We start from the raw sequence: 6,000 nt of genomic DNA on the forward strand, positions 1-6,000 counted from the left end.
GTGGACCCTGGGGGCCGATATCTTTTTCTTAGGGGCCACATTGGAGAAAGCCTTTTTACATTTGCCACTGTGTACACTCCCAAAGATGACCAAAACACGTTCCTCAGAACTACCCTGCACAGATTATGTGACTTTCGGGAGGGCCAGTTGATATTAGGTTGGGACTTTAATGTCCCCTTTCGCCATCGGTTGATATTTCTTCCTCTTGCTCCTCGCTCCTCATTTCCTCTAGAAAGCGGATTAATAAGTGTTTGCTGAATGACCAATTAGTTGATGTCTGGCGTCTGCAACACTCTGGGGAAAGGGACTACTCTTTTTGCTCTTCCCCTCACAAATCATACTTGAGGATAGACTTCTTCTTGATTCCACATGACAAACTGCACTTGGTGAGCTCTTCCTCCATCGGCCATATTACTTGGTCCGACCACGCTCCTGTAGCCCTTACCTACACCCTCTCTAGGAACCCCTCACCTAGGTCTCTATTCTGGCACCTTAATGAGAGCCTCCTCCAGATACCAGAAGTTTTAGCAGATGTGACCAGGGAATTGGACCTTTATTTCCAAGAAAACTAAACACAGGACTCCGACCCGGGGATAATTTGGGAGGCTCACAAGTCAGTACTCCGCAGGGTACTTATCAGGCACGGGGCGCGCATCAAACGAACACGGAATGAACAGCTTGCTAATCTGTTTTGTGAACTTGCCTCTGTGGAAGCCAAACATAAACATGCCCCCTCACGGACCTTAGAGATTGAATTGGGGACACTCCATACCCAGATTACTGACCTACTCCATTATAAAGCGAAAGAGGCACTCCAGTTTTGTCGTAAACTGAAGTAGGAGTCAGGGGACAAATGCGGAAAAATCTTAGCCAGGTCGGTAAAGGAGTTGAAATCTGCCTCATACCGGTTCTGGTCTACCAACCCTCTCATCGGACTCACGTGAGTACTTGGAGGACCCAATCACACGGAAAGAAGTCCAGACGGCCGTGGGACCTCCGAAGGTGGGTAAGGCTCCGGGCCCTGAAGGATATACCGCACAATACTATAAGACCTTCCTCCCTATTCTTGGTCCGCGCTTGGTGAATTTATTTAATACTCTGAGCTCGAATGGGGATTTTCCTAAGGATACCCTTAGAGCCCACATCTCGTTGATACCTAAGGAGGGTAAAGACCCGGGCCTATGTGGGAGCTACAGACCCATTTCCCTCCTAAATTCGGTCCTAAAACTATTCTCTAAAATCCTCGCCACGTGATTGGCACATCACTTGCAGTCCCTTATACATATTGACCAGTTGGGTTTTATTCCCACCAGGGAAGATAGGGACAACACCATTAAGGTGCTTACCCTGGTCCATAAAGCAAAGTCATCTGGGACCCCTTGTCTTTTCGTGAGTACTGATGCCGAGAAGGCTTTTGATCGGGTCAAATGGACATTCATGTTCTCGGTCCTTCGCCATATAGGTCTTAGTGAACGGAAGCTGGCATGGATAAGTAAGATATACTGACGCCCTTCAGCTCAAGTCAAAGCGAATGGGGTTCTCTCATCTCCCCTTGACATCGGGAATGGGACCAGACAGGGTTGCCCCCTGTTGCCCCTGTCATTGGAACCCTTTCTCTCCACAATTCGACAAAACTCAGACATAACGGGACTCCAAATGACACGCGGATGACATGCTTTTCTCGCTGATGAATCCCAGAGTTTCCTTGCCAAATCTCCTTCGGGAATTCCATATATACGGGATACTTCTTGAAATCAGAGGCCATGGGGGTTGCAGTCCCCCCGCAAACGTTAATAGACTTGCAGTCCAATTTTCGATTTAAATGGAACCATACAGCCCTTAAGTACTTAGGTACTTAAATTCCACCGGACATCGCGCGTACGTTTATGTTGAACTTCCCCCCACCCCTTTTCACGAAGATCCGTAGTTTGCTTCACGGGTGGCATTCTGGCCTCCATTCCTGGTTCAGGAGATGCAATCTCATTAAAATGAACATACTCCCTATATTTACCTATCATTTCCAAGCTCTCCCGATCAAGATTCCAGTCCCGTTTTTTAAGCAAGCTCACTCAATTTAACTGGGCCCACAAAAATCCCAGACTTAAGTGGTCACAGCTGACATTGTCTAAACAACAGGGAGGGTTGGTTCTCCCTGACTTGCGACGCTACTACCTGGACTCCCATGTGGGGCGTGTATTGGGCTGGAATCGAAACAAACTTTCTAAGCTCACTCCCGAATTCCGCTAAGAAGCGCCATGTGGTGCTATAAGGATTTACCCACAGAATTGACGTCACATCCCACTATAGGGGCTTAGTTGAAAGTCAGTCACCTGATCACTACCCAAAACACACTCACGTCTTTGACTTCCCCCCTATTCCCTATACGTGGCCATCCGAACTTTGAACCGGGGACCCACTTAGAAATTCCAACCTAGACAATGCGTCTAAATTCGTCATTGATGGAAAATGGCCTTCTTTCTCAACCCTAACAGATCGGACAGGGCTTTTCACACTGCCTTTTTGGAGAGCGGCGCAACGACATCATTTTCTCCATTCCATCCCCAATCCTCAAACGTTCGCCCGCCCTCAGATGGAGTTTGAGACTCTATGCAGGAGCGAAGGCCCTTTGGCCCACATTCTCTCTCAAACAGATTACCCACACTTAACCTGCCTGTCCAACTGGGAAAAGGACCTTAATTGCTCGTTTTCCCCAGCACAGAGACAACGCATTATCACTTTGGCTCTCAAACCCTCGCTGTGCACGAAGATACAGGAGACTAATTTTAAACTTCTCACCAGGTGGTATTTGACACCATCAAAGCTGCATAAATGTTTCCTCTCTTCCTCGAACATATGCTGGAGGTGTGGAGAAGAAGAGGGCACGTTGCTCCACATTTTTTGGTCCTGCCCCAGCTTGGTGGACTTCTGGACAGAGATCCGATGCATAACACAAAAATTCACAGACTTCTCCATCCAGGAAGAGGCTGCATTCTTTCTCTTGCACCATTCACAGATTCCCATTAAGAAGTACAAAAAAATCTATTTTACGGCATGTGATAAATGCGGCGAAATCCTGCATCCCTCTCTATTGGAAAAAATGTTCCCCCCCTTTCATTACTCACTGGCTTAGGAAAATAGAGGACATTAAAAAAAATGGAGGACTTGATCCTCACATCACAAGGTAAACAATAATTTTTTAAACAAACCTGGGACATCTGGAATATCTTTATATTCTCGCTGGAAGGATGTCGCCTGCTATCGCCTTAGTGCTCTGAGCTTTCCTTGACTGGCCCCTTGGACAGTGGCTGCCATCGTGTCTCGTCCCCTTCTTCTCCTTTCCTGATCTTTCACCCCTTCTCTTTTCTGCCTTCCTCCCCTATCTCTCACCCCCTCCACCCCCTCTCTCTTTTGGAAAAAGTGGAAAATTGGGAATGACGGCCCCACACCCCCCTCTGGATGGATTATGCCGGAGGGACCTGGGGTTTGTGTGACCCTTGATATTGGTACAGTACTTTATCCGTGCCTCGAATCATTGTGATTGATGGAAGGCAGACTCACAGTTGCGAATATACCTGTATCAAGTATTGTTCAGCTGCTTTTTGCTCTGTATTTCTCTGTTGCATTATGTACTCGGGGGACCGTCTTCCCTTGTTTGGAGAAAAAATTATATTTGAGTAGGCAATATCTTCAGGCACTTTCAACCCTCTTGACAAACGCCAAGATGGTCACCTTGGGAAACAAGCAAAAAAAAATAAGTCAATGCCAAGAACTTAAAAAAAAAGCCTATGGCATCGAGAAATCCCAGGCGGTCTCCCATCCAGGTACTAACCAGGTCCCAAACCTGCTTAGCCTCTGAGATCAAATGAGATTGGGCTCTTTCAGGGTGATGCGGCCATAGTAGATTTTTACAGGCACGCTCAACCCTCTTGACAAACGCCAAGATGGTCACCTTGGGAAACAAACAAAAAAAACAAGACAACGCCAACAACATAAGAAGAAGTCTACAGCACCTAGTATTCCCAGGTGGTCTCCCATCCAGGTATTAACAAGGCCCGACCCTGTTTAGTCTCTGAGATCAGATGAGATCTGGTGCTTTTAGGGTTATGTGGCCATAGGCGAGCTCTTCAGGCACTCTCAACCCTCTTGACAAACACCAAGATGGTCACCTTTGGTAAACAAACAAAAAAATAAAAACAACTCCAACAACATAAAAAGAAGCCTACAGCACCTAGTATTCCCAGGTGGTCTCCAATCCAGGTACTAGCAAGGCCCGACCCTGTTTAGCCTCTGAGATCAGAGGAGATCGGGCGCTTTCAGGCTTATGTGCCCATAGGCAATCTCTTTGGGCACTCTCAACCCTCTTGACAAATGCCAAGATAGTCACCTTGGGAAACAAGCAAAAAAAAAAAACAGGTCAATGTCAACAACATAAAAAGAAGACTACGGCACCTGGTATACCAAAGCCATCCCCCATCCAGGGACTAACTAGGCCCAACCCTTCTTAGCCTCAGAGATGAGAAGAGATAGGGCTCTTTCAGGGTGATGCTGCTGTAAGCGAACTCTTTGGGCACTCTCAACCCTCTTGACAAATGCCAAGATGGTCACCTTGGGAAACAAGCGGAAAAAAAAAATGAATCAACGCCAACAACATAAAAAGAAGCCTACAATAACTGGTATTCCCAGAAGGTCTCCCATCCAGGTACTAAGCAGGCCTGACTCTTCTTAGCCTCCAAGATCAGATGAGATTGAGTGCTTTCAGAGTGATGTGGCCATAGGCAATCTCTTCAGGCACTCTCAACCCTCTTGACAAACACCAAGATGGTCACCTTGGGAAACAAGCGGAAAAAAAAACAGGTCAACGCCAACAACATAAAAAGAAGCCTACGACACCTGGTATTCCCAAGCGGTCTCCCATCCAGGTACTAACAAGGCCCGACTCTTCTTAGCCGACAACATCAAACAAGATTGGGTGCTTTCAGGGTGATGTGCCCGTAGGCAATCTCTTCAGGCACTTTCAACCCTCTTGACAAACGCCAAGATGGTCACCTTGGGAAACAAGCAAAAAAAAATAAGTCAATGCCAAGAACTTAAAAAAAAAGCCTATGGCATTGAGAAATCAAGAAAACAAGGCGCAACCCTTTCTAGCGTCTGAGATCAGAGGAGATTGGGCGCTTTCAGGGTGATGTGCCCATGGGCACTCTCACCCCTCTTGAAAAATGCCAAGATAGTCACCCTGGGAAACAAGCGAAAAAAAACAGGTCAACGCCAACAACATAAAAAGAAGAATACGGCACCTGGTATTCCAAGGCCGTCTCCCATACAAGTACTAACTAGGCCCAACCCTTCTTAGCCTCAGAGATCAGATGAGATGATCACTTTGGGAAACAAGCGAAAAAAACAGGTCAACACCAACAACATAAAAAGAAGCCTGCATCTGGAAAAACCAGGAGGTCTCCCATCCAGGTACAAACCAGGCCCAACCCTGCTTAGCCTCTGAGATTTTTGCAGGCACGCTCAACCCTCTTGACAAACGCCAAGATCTTCACCTTGGGAAACAAACAAAAAAAACAAGTCAACGCCAACAACATTAAGAGAAGCCTACAGCACCTAGTATTCCCAGGCGGTCTCCCATCCAGGTATTAACAAGGCGCAACCTTTTCTAGCCTCTGAGACCAGACGAGATTGGGCGCTTTCAGGGTGTTGTGCCCATAGGTAATTTCTTTGGGCACTCTCAACCCTCTTGACAAATGCCAAGATGGTCACCTTGGGAAACCAGCGAAAAAACAAAACAAATCAATGCCAACAACATAAAAAGAAGCCTACAATAACTGGTATTCCCAGGTGGTCTCCCATCCAGGTACTAACCAGGCCCAACTCTTCTTAGCCTCCAAGATCAGACGAGATTGCTTGCTTTCAGAGTGATGTGGCCATAGGCAATCTCTTCAGGCAATCTCTTCAGGCACTCTCAACCCTCTTGACAAACACCAAGATGGTCACTTT

At 46.9% G+C, this 6,000-nt stretch overlaps 3 pseudogenes; all 3 read right to left on the reverse strand.

Moving 5' to 3' along the window:
• Window positions 1–3,998: 3,998 nt before the first annotated feature.
• LOC143958899 (5S ribosomal RNA) lies at window positions 3,999–4,117 on the reverse strand (annotated as a pseudogene).
• Window positions 4,118–4,658: 541 nt separating this feature from the next.
• Window positions 4,659–4,777, reverse strand: LOC143958834 (5S ribosomal RNA; annotated as a pseudogene).
• A 1,039-nt stretch (window positions 4,778–5,816) lies between these two features.
• On the reverse strand, window positions 5,817–5,935 carry LOC143958702 (5S ribosomal RNA; annotated as a pseudogene).
• Between the last annotated feature and the right edge of the window lie 65 nt (window positions 5,936–6,000).

This window comes from Lithobates pipiens, unplaced genomic scaffold, assembly GCF_037356315.1.
Source record: "Lithobates pipiens isolate NorthernLeopardFrog02 unplaced genomic scaffold, aLitPip1_a1.2 Scaffold_107, whole genome shotgun sequence".
In the NCBI taxonomy this organism is placed as follows: Eukaryota; Metazoa; Chordata; class Amphibia; order Anura; family Ranidae; genus Lithobates; species Lithobates pipiens.